Source organism: Crocodylus siamensis, chromosome 3, assembly GCF_052110815.1.
Source record: "Crocodylus siamensis isolate JL-2025a chromosome 3, ASM5211081v1, whole genome shotgun sequence".
NCBI classification, from domain to species: Eukaryota; Metazoa; Chordata; order Crocodylia; family Crocodylidae; genus Crocodylus; species Crocodylus siamensis.
Window position 1 is genome coordinate 117098795 of NC_143397.1, and position 14601 is coordinate 117113395.

At 48.2% G+C, this 14601-nt stretch overlaps 1 protein-coding gene across 1 annotated transcript in view; it reads left to right on the forward strand.

Annotated features, from left to right (window-relative positions):
- Positions 1-579: 579 nt before the first annotated feature.
- Positions 580-14601, forward strand: part of AHRR (aryl hydrocarbon receptor repressor) — a 136864-nt gene continuing 122842 nt past the window's right edge. Inside the window, exon 1 of the mRNA XM_090039083.1 lies at positions 580-660. The gene's annotated coding sequence lies outside the window, so the exon portion shown is untranslated. The remainder of the gene's footprint in view (positions 661-14601) is intronic.

The following is a 14601-nucleotide window of genomic DNA, read 5'->3' on the forward strand; positions in this document are numbered from 1 at the left end:
GCCAAAGGATTTGGAAACATCTGAAGCCCCGGGGCGGGTGGAGGATGTTTGCGGGTAGTAGGGCCACTCATGAACGCCGGGTGCCCCTGGAGGCTGAGGGGGCACGGCGAGCTCCCGCAGACCGTGGTGGTGCTGGCAAGCAGGGAGCCCCCACAGGGGGCTGCGGCAGTGGGGGGCAAGCGCCAAGCAGTGGTTGGTGACCACCCGCAGACGCAACAGGCCGTGTCGGCCAGCAGCAATCCTGGACCGCCCGCAGGTGCCGCCGGTAGTCAGCAGCGCCTTTTCGCAGGGGGTGCACTGCCGTCCGTGTTCAGGGGGTGCACGTGCACCCGCTATGCGTCACTGGCACGGCTGCTTATGGTTCTGGACTCTTGGATTTGGAAATGGCTTTGGCCTATTTGGGCTCGGATACAAAGTTAATAATAATTTTAAAAAATGAGCCCCCCCGACACCCAGAGCAGAGGGGGCCGGGGGAGCAGCCCCTCCCTGGGGCGCGGGGCTGCCCCCGCCGACCTGCCCCGGGGCTGCAGGCTGCGGGCGGGGCCGCCCGGGCGGGCGGGGCGGGAGGAGAGGCCGGTGCCCCGGGAGCTGGGGCCGGGCGGAGGAGCCGGGCGGACGCGACTGGAGCTGCCGCACGTCCCTGCTCGGCGCTGGGCGCAGGTTTGTTCCCCAGAAGCCGCCGCCGGGCAGACGCGGGCGCTTTGCCGGTCTGGGCTCCGGGGGGAGCCCCGCCAAGGGCCGGGCGCGGGCACCAGGCGGCGGAGGTCGCTCTCTGCCCGCTGGAAAGGCGAGGAGCTTGCGGCGCAGCCGCCTGCAGTCCCGGCGGAGCCCCGTGCCGCTCCCCTCGGCATCTTTCTTGCCGCCGCAGGGTGGGGGGGTCGGCGCCCGGGCTCTCGGCAGGCGCGGGGTCGGGCATGGGGCCGGTTGCCTCAGGACTGGGCGAAGGACGCGGGCAGACACGGTGCTTTGGGTCAGTCCGTCTTGCATTAGACTCACTCGTACAAGTCTCATTGGACCCACTAATAAAAGTTGGTCAACTAAAAGTTAGCAGCTAGACCCAAAGCACCTTGTCTGCACGAGGGCCGAGCGCTGGGCCACCCGGCCCTGGGCGCCACAAGTTGCGAGTAGGGTCCAGGCGTTGGGGTGTGCGGGCACGTTGTGGGACGGTTCACCTTGATGACTGCATTTCCACAGTGGGCTTCCAGGGCCCATAGAGCAGATGAGGGCACTTCTCAGCTGTGCCCGTGGGACTGGCGAAGGCTTCTTGTTTGGGGATTGTCGCAAGTTCGTCAGTTTTCTTATGTACTGTGGGATATTTTTAAGAAAACGCCTTCCAGTTTGGTCGTTGTTTTTTCAATCATCCTTGTGAAAAGAAGAAAAAAAAACTGTGCGCATTCCAGTGTAGAAAAGGTTTCAATGAGCAGAGGTGATTTTTTCAAGTTTTATTGTTGCTGATAGATGATTTTTTCAAGCTTTGCCGACTTGTTAGGTAGATATAACAAAACATAGTTGTGGTGCTAGTGACTGTCTAAACTCTGCCTCTATCAGTCTCGGTAATGGGGCAGTTGAAATGTTATGAGAACCAGGGGATATTTCCGCCCCCCGCTAAACTTGCTTTACTGCAGATTTGGTCTGAAATCCTGCAGGATGCAGGGCTCTTCTGTTGAGGTACTAGGAGAGGGCATCACAACCTTTCCTTAATATTCGTGGTCCTTATTACTAACTCATGCCAACTTGGGATCTCAAATAGCTCCAAAAGGAACAGCGAGGATGTGGGAACGTGTCTGCTTCCCCGAGAGAACAGGGACAGAGACGTCACGGGGAAAATCCAAGAAATATTCAGGTTTGGAGAGGAGGTGTCAGGTCACTGGTTGCTGAGAGAATCACTCTGTGTGTCTCAGGTGCAGTTCAAATGTTGTTTGTGCCTTGGCCACTTTCTCTCCAATTAGGTGAACTTGGGAGCTGGCATCTTACTTAGATGCACTTTGTAGGGAAGACAAGGGTTTGTCTATAATGCAGGCTAAGAGGTAGGTAGGTAGGTAGGTAATCTAGAGTTTACCAACCCTTGGTTTCCTACCCCGTTGCTGTGCATTGTCAATGCCAGCATGCTGCTGTGCGTGTCCGTGACTAGCCATACAGCTATGTGGGGTCCTGTCCCATGAACGGGAGCCCCGCGATTCAACACTTGGAGTTGGGCAACTTGTCCGTTTTGCTCCTGGAGCTGTGGAGGGAAATGGACTACAACAGCCATTTCCTTGCTGTCACCAGTAAATATGCTGCATGCTGCTAAGTGCCAAAAAGGGGATATTGCCCTCTGCCATTACCAAGACCAAAAGCTGCTACTTTTTATGCAGGTAGTGTTTTCTTTTTTACGTCTGCCCAAGTTCCTCCCAAGAGAGGATGGCAAGGAGTTCAGAGGTGATTTGGGGATCCACTGGAGATGGAGGCAGAGGGTACAGACAGACGTTACAATGGAAACACGTTCAAGTGAAGCACACTTGGATCCGTTTCCTGCAGGAAACTTCAGCCAGGGGCCCCTGTGCCGTCCTGTCTGCCTGGAGGGTGTCTGAAAACCCTGCAGCCTGCTCTGCTGCTCAACAGGGAGCGGTAGAGCTCACCCCCACTTCCAGGACAGGGAACTGGAGGGAGGTGGGGAGCAGAGAGATAAGCAGGAGGGGTTGAGGCTCCGTGGCCCCATCCCAGGGAGTCTGACACTCCAGCCCCAATCACATTGCCTTCTCCTTTCCCCCTTGCAGCAGAGCAGAGAGGTGAAGGGGACTGGGTCTGGTGGACTCAGTTGCACCCGGACCCCCAGGAGCTGGCACGAGTGTGGCTGGGGTTGAGGTCCTGGTGGAGGGTGCAGGGGACCCACCCACACCTTGGGACCCAGACCAGGACTCAGTGGCCTGACGTCTAGCAGAGTGCCCCCCGGTCCCCCGTGTCCCTCCTTCCCTCCCTTTTGTAGATGCAGCTGGAAGTGAAACAGCCCAAAACATCAGGTCATGGCAAGACAGCCTATTTTGGAGTGTTTCAGCTGCATTCAGAAAGTTTCCAAGAGCTAGTCAGTGTGTCCCACTGGCCTCTGAGATGTTTCAATGGTGTCTGAAACATTTTAGTTGTTGAGTCTACGCCCCCAGTTTGCTGTTAGAAGAGGCAGGTCTCCAGGAAGAGCCTTGTAGTACCTGAAAACTTACCTAAATCCACCCCAGCCATGTAGTCAGTATGGTAGAAGATAGCAGCTGCAAAAACTCTTGGCTCTCACATCTTTCCTGGACTGTCAGGGCTACAGCTTCATTTCAGCGCTAGCAAAATAAGGCAGAAGACACTTGAATTAGGCACCTGAGAAAGGCCCAAGTTGTGGTGGGATAACCCAGAGGCACCGTGTGCTGCTGTGGATGGAGTGGAGGGGCCAAGAGTCTTACCACTAGAGCTGCACTGACTGCAGTAGTCTTTGCTATGACAGGTGCAGCCTGTGATGCCCAGTGCTAGGAGCTGGGCAGTGCTATGTCTTGTAGAGGATGGGGAGGGAGGGTTTGTGCTGAATGGTGGCCTTCCCACCTCTGTGGAAGGTAGAGCTCCACACCCAGGAGAGTACTGTCAGGTGGGAAGGAGGGGGACAGGAGAGTGAACTGGGCACCAGAGACAGGCCCCAGGGAGCCTGTGTGCTGGGGCTGGTGCAGCCAGCAAGTGGTGAGCCTGCACCTTAGCTGCACCAGCCCCGCTGCAACCCCCCACACTGCAGTGTGCAGGGCTGCCCTGCTTCTTTGGCTGGGCAGTGCAGGACTGTGCCTGCTGTAACAGACTCCTGGAGTGTGGGGGTGGGGATTGTATTGGCCCCTGCAAGTCAGTGCCTGGAGCAGGTGTCCCATTTACCCCACCGTAGTCATGTTCCTGGGAAAAGCCCTGGGCCTACTGAAGTTCAGGCGGCACCATTGATTCCCTTGTTTGGACTGCAGCATGTTTAACGTGTGTGACTGCAGCAGGCTACCCTGAGCCTGGCTGCTGCAAAGAGGAAGCAGCATGGCAGAAGGCAGACGGGACAGCAGCTTCACCAAGGGGTGCTGCAGGGCTCGGAGTTGCTGATGAGGGGAGGAGAGCCCTTGCTGCGGTTCTGAGATTGGAAAACAGGGCCAGGGTCCTGCCTGCGAGCCAGGTCTGTTGGCTGGAGGAGAGGAATCACGGGCCATATAAGTGCAAGCACAGGGCCAGGGCCAGTCTAGGTCAGAGGGCTGTGAGTGCAGGAGCTCTGGAGGGAGCTGTGTACTGAGACAGGGTTTATGTTTTCCTTCTGTTTGGGGTTTGTGATAACTGAGGTTTGGGGTGGCTTAAATGGGATGAGGCAGAGGCCAGGGGTGCGGTGTATGTTATATGAGTGGCTCAAGCCCAGACAGAGCCCTGCAAGGATCCAGGACCTGGCAGGCTGCAAGGGGCTGTAGCCTCTGGAGAGGGTTGGGAGCCCAGGTAAGACCAGAGGCTTTGTGGGGACTGTAAAACATATGAAGCCCTAGGGGGGGCCAAAGACCAGGCAGGGCCCAGGCCAGAGCAAGACCAAGCTCTGCTTAGGCTAGAATGTGAGGATCAGGCAGACCAGCAGCCTGCTGATGAGCAGGGTAGAGTAAGGCGCCAAAAGTTGAAATTTGGTTCTCTGAAGGCAGATTCCCAAATATAGGAATTTTGCACCTCAAGTAGTGACATGCCAGAGGACAAGGCCACATTGCAGTGCCAGAGTAGAAAGGTGTGTATTGAATGGCCTCCATGGGTTGCTGCGGCCTTCCCTGGAGGCAGAGCCCATTATAGGGACAGAAACACTGAGCACGCTGTGCCATCTTGAATTTAACGGGGAGGATTCTAGGCCAGACTGGGTTACTGACCATTTAAAATCAAATGTACCTGCAGATAACAAATAAATTGGGCTATTACTGCTAAAGCATTGAAATGCATGATTAGGAAGCAGAAATAGGGGATGGCGCTGCATCCTTGCACCTAGCAGAAGCTACAGTTCAGTTTAAAGAATAAGCAAAGACAATAATACAGAGGCTGTTTGTGCTCGTATTCAAACTGCAACGGAAGCTTAGTGGTGTCGAACAGCGTGGTTGCACGGTGGCATTTGGTTTTGTACAGTGTGTTGAGTTTTATGCCGTGTGTTCAACTGAAGTTTTTAAGCAGTCATTTAAGAAATGGATTCGTCTTTCTTTAGCTTTATTGTAGTTCAGCAATGCTAAAATGCAGGCATGTCAACTGCTCTGTCTTGGTGAAAATATTTGCAAATGTTTGCTAAAACCTCATCTTTCATACAGGGTGCAGAAGTCACTAGTGTATTTGTTCTCTTTTGGCACACTGGATCATGTGCACAGACAAGCTGATGCTGATGGCGGTGGTAATCTGTGACTTGCTACTTGGCTTCCCCAGGAATTGTTTCTATTTTGTAGTGTATATGGTAACATGTCAGTGATGCCAAAGGGCTTACTCTGTGGGGACCTGACCCCAAATGCTCTCTCAGACTTGTTTCTGTGAAACTCCATGTCTCACTTCCTCATTTGGGGATCTTGATGGAGTTGCTTTGAAAGAAGCCACGTCTTGTCTTCCTTTACTTTTCGTCCAGTGCCAGGTGTTTGGTGGCCTAGCAGGATTGTCTGACTCTAGTGTGGCTTGGGGCTGCAGGCTGTGCTGGCATGTGGCTGCCAAGCTGCATACTACATGGGTCACAGCTTGTGGGTGTAGCCCCTGGGGTGTCCCCTGCTGCACCAGTTGCATGTGGCCCCTTGCACTATTCTGACAAAGCACGCCCCTTCCCACACCCCCCACACTCTGCAGCACGTGGCACCCCACTGCATGGGCTGTGCAAGTGGTGTGTGGTCCCCTGGGCCCTTCCATGCCATGTGTTATCAGGAGAGACTGTTGCTGGAGCCTCTGGGCTGCATGTTCAGTGCTTGCAGGTTATGTATATCCTTCAGGCCACATTCTGGCACCCATAAACTACATACAGCCCACAGGCTACCAGCTGGACAGTCCTGGCCTAGAGAGTTCCTTGTAGACCTCCATTATGAAATCAGCCCTGCTGCTTCATTTCCGTGTCCTAAAAGTCAGAATCCTGTCACTGACACTGAATGGGCTTCTAGGTGACAGAGCATCTCTTGGTTATCCAATGCTCTTCCTGATAGGTGTTTTTCTAATATAAGAGTTCCTTTGATTTCATAAAACTTTATTCTCTGTCTTTGCAGTCACAAGTGAAAAGTAACTATTTTTATCCCAAATGTTTCTATAGGATGCGTTCATTCATATGTGTGCTCAACAGTGATGTAGGTAATCATAAAGCTGACCACAGATAGCTTATCTTTACGTAGGGTTGAAAAGAGAAACCTTTTCCTGTTCTGGAAAACTTTTTGAGATGCCAAGACTTTCCCCATTCTGAACTGGAATGAAACCAGGTAGGTGAGGGGGATGAAAGAAAGTTATGGAGAAGTAGGCTTTATGTAGGAGTAGCCCAAGGGAGCCCCCCAAATATCTAATAGTTTGGTGGTCCTGGCATTCAAGTCCCTGGTGTTCCAGAAACCGGGTCTCCTGCATTCCAAATGTAAGCCCTAATTGCCAGTTTTAGCAATTTTGCAATGTCACTATATAAAAATAAAAGTGATATGTATATAATACGTAGTTGTGATTAAAATTTTATAACAGTGTCTTCATACAGATCAAAGTTCCTCTCTAAAGTGAGGCTTGCTCCTCTTGGCACAGAGGTGTGCCACGATGGGGTTGTGTTCATATGGGGCAGTGGCTTCACATGATCAGGAACTATTTTCTTCTCTTTCAATTGCTGGAGAAGGGCAAGGCTGGAGCAACATCTAGCAGAGGAGCCCTGTGGAGGCTGAGCATAAGAACACAAAGATGGACCACTTCTGGGGAGTAGCCAGAGCACAAGGAATGCAATATATATTGGGCGTATGGGAAGGGATTGGAGAACCATGATCTTTTTACTCATGTGGGTGTTGGTGCCTCAGGGTAGCAAAGTGTGACAAAAGCTGCCTAATAGCTTGATTTATAGCTCAGAGCCAAGTAGCTGCCTCACCAGGTGGCACTGGTAGTGGTATATGAATGTGTGCTGTGTTAAGGGAGGGGGAAGAAAACAGAATTGAGCATGTGAGCAGCAGGAAGCAGAGATAAGAGTTAAGCCAGATCCATGTATCTATTATGAAAAGCACAAGGGATTGGTTCAAAGGGAACTTCTTTTTTTCACATCTAATGATCATGATTACCCTGCACAACTGACACAGCAGACTTTTTACTGTCTAGCTGCCACAGATGTCTAGTCACAACCCTGCGCAACTCAGTTTGGACCTCACTGAGGTCTGTGCTGCTGTAGATAGATTGCATCTATATACAAGCTGGCTAGTTTAAAACTGGATTGGGCATGTCTGCACTGCACTGTAACCCCAGCAGCATAGGCATACTCAAAACATTTCTTTTTAATAGTCTTGTGGGATTGGTAAAGAGCGTACCTGAGAATACAGACTAATATCAAACAGGTAAAAATGGATGCAGCTCTCCTGGCTTCAGTGTTATTGCATAAAGAATGGCATAGATCAGGTTTGAAGTGGTCTTGCCATTGCCTCCCTGATAATACGCATCTCTTCAGTGAAATGACAAAGTGCACAGTGAAGCTCTTAATTGAAAAACAAAGTGGTCAGATGACTGAAACTAGGGTTCTGTGTTTTTTAAAAAAGGTTAAATGTTTACAGAACCTTAAATGAAATATAGCACCTGAGACTTTCTGTTGAGTTTCCTTCATCAAACAATAAGTTGCCTAAGGTGTACACTAGTTGGGTAATTCATCTCAAAATGCTTTTTTCGGAGGAGAGAGGGAGCTACAAAGGAAAAGTAGGGAGTGAAATCACTGCTCTGCAAAAGGCAACTGAACACACAGTTGTAATTTTATAATATAATAATAATTACATGCTTACATGCAGTTAAAAATTATATAGGACATTGTAATACTGTAAAGACTGCAAAGTCAACTACTTAAAAGTGAGGAAATGCACAAGATAACATGCCTTGTGCATTCTTAATTCATTGATGCTCGTGTTTTTTCTCTGCTAGTTAAGAGCCATCTACCATCTAGCATTTTGCCTCTGTGACAGAATTCAGGCAGAGTGACCAACTTGCATCTTCATCTGAATTTTGATAAACTACACAGATTAAACTGTTTAAGCCTCTCAGTGTGAGGCATCTTCTTCAGCACTTAAGTAATTGTTGTGGAGATGGTAAGGAAGAGAGATGATTTTTAGCATGTTTTCCAAAATATGGATGCCAGTAGTATAAACAATATCCCAGTATTAATTTTCCCCAATTCCCTAAAATCTCTTCCATTCTCTTACTAATGCCCTATATGCATATCCCATGATTCAAATAGTTCTCTTTGCTACAGCATCGCATTGGTAGTGTTTAAGCTGCTTGTCTGCCATGACCCCTAAGTGTTCCTTAGAGACATGGCTTTCCAAGTTCTGCCCCCATTCCACTCCTTGCTCCTAGATGTATAACTTTGCATTTGCCACTGTTATAATTAATTCCTAGGAATGGTTCCTATTTACCAAGTGATTCACATTGTTTTGCTTAACTGCCCTGTCCTAATCATTATTTACTATCTGACCACTTTGCCATTTTTTGATCAGGACTAGTAGGAGGCTGCTAATATGATCACCCCACTTGACCTCTTTTAGATATTACCTTAAACTAGCATTCTTTTAGCCTTCTGAAATTTATGCAGTTCTTCTAACTTCACTAACAACAAAAAACAGCAGGCCAGAGATCTCCTCAGCCCATACTGAAAGGGGTCTGAAAACAAGTGGGAGGTCTGCCATTCCCTCCAAAGCTGCCCATCTCCCTAGCCAGCAATTAATTGTGTTCTCCATCAGTTTGTTTCTTCCAGCTCCTAGATCAATTCTAGCTTCCCCAGTCCCAGCCCTGCCCTCCTGGGGCATGTAAATTCCCTCTTCCAAATCTGGGGTTGCATTCTCCCCTTTCACTCTGGATGGCCCTTCCTACACCACTTGTTCCAGAGGGGGAAAGATATGGAACTGCTTTGAACAGCAAGGCTCTTTTTCTCACTCTTCTTCCTCTCTCTCAGCAGCTTAATGACACTTTGACAGGAGGAGAAAGAGCAAGTTCTTCCATCTCCTGCAGCAGCCCTGCTTGGCTTCTCTACTCCAAGAGATGGGACAGTAGGACAGGTAGCCATTCAAGAAGGAATTTTCTTTATGCAGTATCAAAAATGTGCCACCCCTCTCCATGTTTAAAATATTTAATTTTTGGATTGGGGACTCTTTTGTCTAAGGTACTTTAAACACTGTGCCCAGCAATATATGAAGGACTCATAATCATCAGTTATCTAGACAGGCTCAGCTAAAAAAATGTTTACTCTAGTAGATATTGTCTAATATCTTCCTTCATTCTTAAAGGTCTGGAAATTACTTCATCATCCTCTTGTGGTACAAATATCTCATCTTCCTTCTCTCCAAAAATCAGAACAAAAATGTATATTGAATACTTCTGCTTTTCTGCATCATTAATAGCTGTATCATCTCCTTCCAGTAAAAGAGCTGGACCATTGCTAGGATCTCTTTGTTCCTAAAATAGATTAAAAACTCCTTCTTGTTTCTTGTTACCTTTAGCTCTGCCAGCTATGTATTTCCTCATCCCCCTCATGGTTTCTTTAGATTTCTTTCTCAATTTTCTACATTTTCCTTCCAGCCCTATTATTCTGTAAGCGAAAGATTAGGATCTCCTGTGGTCCAACCCCCTGCACAAATGCAAAAAAGGTACACCAGAATCATCCCTGTCTAGTGCTTATCCAGCCTCCTCTTGAGAATGTCTAGAGCAGTGGTCTCCGAAGTGGGGTGCACAAGACGATCCATTGGGGTGCAGGAAGAAAATATTAGAACTTCTATTTATATTTATTTTTTATCTAAAAAAATAAGAAAGAAATTAAGCTTTACTAATATTTAATATACAGATTGACACTGGCGCCCATATGTCAGACGGTCACGTACGGTACGCAAGGTATCCTGAGGGAAGAGTGGGAGTTCCACAATGCGGAGGGGTTGACAGTGGTGCCCTCACTCATTTGTTTGCTTTCAGTGTATTGCAACGTATATATTGGGGGTACGTGCTCAAAATTTTTTTTACTGATAGGGATGCATGATCAAAAAAGTTTGGAGACCACTGGTCTAGAGAAAGAAATTTCACAGCTTCCCTGGACCGCCTGCTCTACCACTTGACTGCCCTAACAGTAAGGAACAATTTCCTGAGAGCTGAGCTAAATCTGCTTTGCTGCAAGTTAGTCATTGCTTTGTGTCCTGTCCTCTGCAGCAAGGAAGAACAGTTGTTCTTCCTCTTCTGTCTGGCAGCCTTTCAAATATTTGAAGACTTATTATACATTTCCCCCCTCCTTAACTGCCTCTTCTCGAAGCTAAACATGCTTAGTTCTCGCAACCCTTTTTCACACAGACCTCTAACAAAGCTGTCCTTTTTGGGGGGAGGGCAGGAGTGGCCACTTAAACTCATTTTTGATAATTAACTAATTTTCAATCACACTTTTTCTGTTCAATTTTTTAGTCTGATTTAAATTTCACTTTAACCCAAGCTGCATGTATGTGCAGATACTCTGGGAAGAATTATCCCAGTTTGTTTTCCTGATAGGAAAAATTACTCAGATATATCTGAACAGACATTTGAATGCTGAGCTTTTGAAGAGCAGAGATCTTACAGCAGAATCATAGAAAATTAGGGTTGGAATGGACTTGAGGAGGTCATCTAGTCCAATCCTCTGCTGAAAGAAGGACAATGCCCAACTAGATCGTTTCAGTCAGGGTTTTGTCAAGCTGAATATTAAAAACTTCCAAAGATGGAGAGTCCACAACCTCTCTAGATAACCCATTCCAGTGCTTCACCACACTCCTACTAAGAACGTTTTTCCTCATATCTAACTTAAACCTCCCTTGCTGCAATTTGAGATCATTGTTCCTTGTTCTGTCATTTGCCACCACTGAGAACAGTCTAGCTACATCCTCTTTGCAACCCCCCTTCAGGTAGCTGAAGGCTGCTGTTAAATCCTTCTTTAGTCTTCCCTTCTGGACTAAATACATCCAGTTCCCTGAGCCCCTCCTCAGAAGTCATGTCCCCCAACCCCTGAGCCATTTTTGTTGCTCTCTGTTGGACTCTTTCCAACTTGTTCGCATCCGTTCTATAGTGGGGGGCCCAAACCTGGACATAATACTTCAGCAGTGCAGAATAGAGGGGAATAATCACTTCCCTCAATCTGCTGGCAATGCTCCTACTAATGCAGCCCAGTACGCTGTTAGCCTTCTTGTCTACAAGGGCACACTGCTGGCTCATATCCAGCTTATTTCTGCAGGGCTTCTGCTTAGCCAGTGAATCCCCAAACTGTAGTGGTGCATGGGATTCTCCCATCCTAAATGCAGGACTTTGCACTTGTCCTTGTTGAACCTCATGAGATTCCTTTTGGCCCAATCCTCCAATTTCTCTAAGTTACTCTGGGCACCTATACACAAGCAGTGAGGCTGCTCCGACACTGTAATTACAGTGCTTTAAAGCAGGTTTGGTGAATCAAGCTCAGCAAACTCCAGCATCTCGTGTATCAAGATCCCCAGCTTTAAAAATGGTGGTGGGAACACTATAACTAAAACTCATTGAACAAGCTTCATCTGAAGTGTCCCTGCCACCCTTTTTAAGTGCAGGGACACTGATACACAAGACGGTCCAGGTGCCTTCCGCCTGCCCCCCCCCCCCGCATGTGTATAAATGCCCTATGAATCCTAGCTCTACCTTCCAATGTATCTACTATATCCCAAAGCTTGGTGTCATCCACGAATTTGCTGAGGGTGCAATCTGTAACATCTTCCAGATTATTAATGAAGATATTGAACAAAAGTGGCTCCAGGACCAAGCTCTGGGGCACTTGACTTGATACCATCTCCCAACTAGACACTGAGTCATTGATACTACCCGTTGACCCCAACAATCCAGTCAGCTTTCTGTCAAAAGCCTTGCTGAAGTCAAGGTATACAGTGTTATGTCCACTGCTTTCCTGCATCCACAGAGCCACTCATCTTATCATAGAAGGCAATCAGGTTGGTCAGACATGACTTGCCCTAAGTGAATGCATGCTGACTGTTCCTAATCACCTTCTTCTCCTCCTCCAAGTGCTTACAAATGGATTTTTTGAGGACCTGCTCCATGATTTTTCTGGGGACTGAGGTGAGGCTGACTGGTTTGTAGTTCCCTCTATCCTCCTTCTTTCCTTTCTTAAAGATGTTTACTATATTTGCCCTTTTCCAATTGTCTGGAACTTCCCCCAATCACCATGAATTTTCAAAGATAATGGCCAGTGGCTCTGTGATTACATCATAGAATCAGAGAATCAATGAGTTGGAAGGGACCTAGACAGATCATCTAGTCCGACCCCCTGCCATGGGCGGGAAGGAGCACTGGGGGTGGCAGTGGTCATAAGGCCCCAGCCAGGTGCCTATCCAGTCTCCTCTTGAAGATCTCCAGGGAAGGTGAGAGCACCACCTCTCTGGGAAGCCTATTCCAGGCTCTGGCCACCCTTACAGTGAAGTAGTTCTTCCTAATAGCTAACCTAAACCTATTCGCCCTCAGCTTGTGGCCATTGTTCCTGGTGACTCCAAGGGGGGCCCTGGTGAACAGACTTTCCCTGAGTCCCTGCTGGTAGCCCCTGATAAAGTTGTAGGCAGCCACAAGATCCCCCCTCAGTCTCCTCTTGCGGAGACTGAAGAGATCAGCCAACTTCCTCAGCACCCTCGGATGCATTGCATCTGGCCCCAGTGACTTGTACATGCCCAGCTTTTCTAAATAGTCCCTAATCTATTCTTTCACCACTAAGGGCTGCTCACCTACTCCCCAAACTGTGCTGCCTGGTGCAGTAGTTTGGGAGCTGACCTTGCCTGAGAAGACGGAGGTAAAAAAGAAATTGAGTACTTCAGCCGTTTTTGCATCATCTGTCACTAGTTTGCCTCCCCCATTCAGTGAGGGACCCACACTTTCCTGACCTTCCTGTTGCTGCTGACATACTTGTAAAAACCCTTCTTGTTACCCTTCAGGTCCCTTGGTAGCTCCGACTCCAATTGTGCTTTGGCCTTCCTGACTTTACCCCTGCATGGCCGAACAATACTCTTATACTCCTCCCTAGTCATCTAAACTTCTACTTCTTGTAAAATTTATTTTTGTGTTTAAGCTCATGGAAAAGTTCTCTGCTGTGCCAAGCTGGTTGCTTGCCACATTTGCTGTTTCTCCTGCACATCAGGATGGTTTGTTCCTGTGCCCTCAGTAAGGTTTCTTTGAAATACAACTAACTATCCTAGGCTCCTTTCCCTCTCAGCTTGGCTTCCCAGGGGATCCTGCCCATCAATCCCCTGAGGGAGTCAAAGTCTGCCTTTCTGAAGTCCAGGTCCAAACTCTGCTGCTCTCCTTTTTTCCTTTTGTCAGGATCCTGAACTGCATCATCTCATGGTCACTGCTGCCCAAGTTACCATCCACTTCTTCATGTGTCCCCAATTCTTCCCTGTTTGTGAGCAGTAGGTCAAGAAAAGCATGGCCCCTAGTTGGTCTCTCCAACACATGCAACAGGAAGTTGTTTCCAAAAAACTTCCTGGATTGCCTATGCATTGCTGTATTGCCCTCCCAGCATATGTTAGGGTGATTGAAGTCCCCCATGAGAACCAGGGCCTGTGATCTGGAGTCTTCCACCAATTGTTTAAAGTTGTTGCTGAAAAGGTTCCAGGTTATTGCAGATGACGTACTCCCTGAATCCCAGGGTAGTTAGTCTTCATCACGTAGCACTGCCAACATATTTACCCTATGCCAGTTATAGGAGAGAACTACTGAACAACAAATGCCCCTGTACGTTGCATTTACAACTTTAGTAAGGCATTCAAATCTGTTGGAAGCTCTGGTCTCTGGTGCCTTCTTGCAAAGTTTGGCTGCCCAGACAAACTAATTAACCTCATACACTGCTTTCCTGACAACATGCAGGCCCATGTATCATTGGGTGCTGACTCTTTTCTGTAGCCCATGGGCTGTGTGCTTGCCCCTACATTATTTATTCTGTGCTTGACTAGAGTGCTAGGAGTTGCTGCACCTACTATCACTACTGGTGTCACCCCAACAACATGATCTGATGGCAGACTTTTAAACGTCCACTGATTCAAAGCCAAAAGCAAATCCCAACATAGTGAAGTAACAGATCTACTGTATGCCAATGACTCAGCATTTGTCACCCTTTCTGAGAATGACTTGTGTCATTTACTGAATTCCTTTGCCCATGCTGCATCCCTTTTTGGCCTCTGTATTAATGTAAAGAAAACCAAAGTCTTGTAACAACCAACTCCTGGCAGAAACCTATCACCTCTATCACTGCCAGAAATAAAATTGAATGGCAGCCCGTTAAACAATGCCAAGTCTTTTTGCTACCTAGGTACCATAGTTGCCAATGACACCAGCATTGACAAAGAACTTTCAGCATGCTTAAAGTCAGCTTCCTCAGCTTTCGATCGCTTACAAAAAATTGTGTGG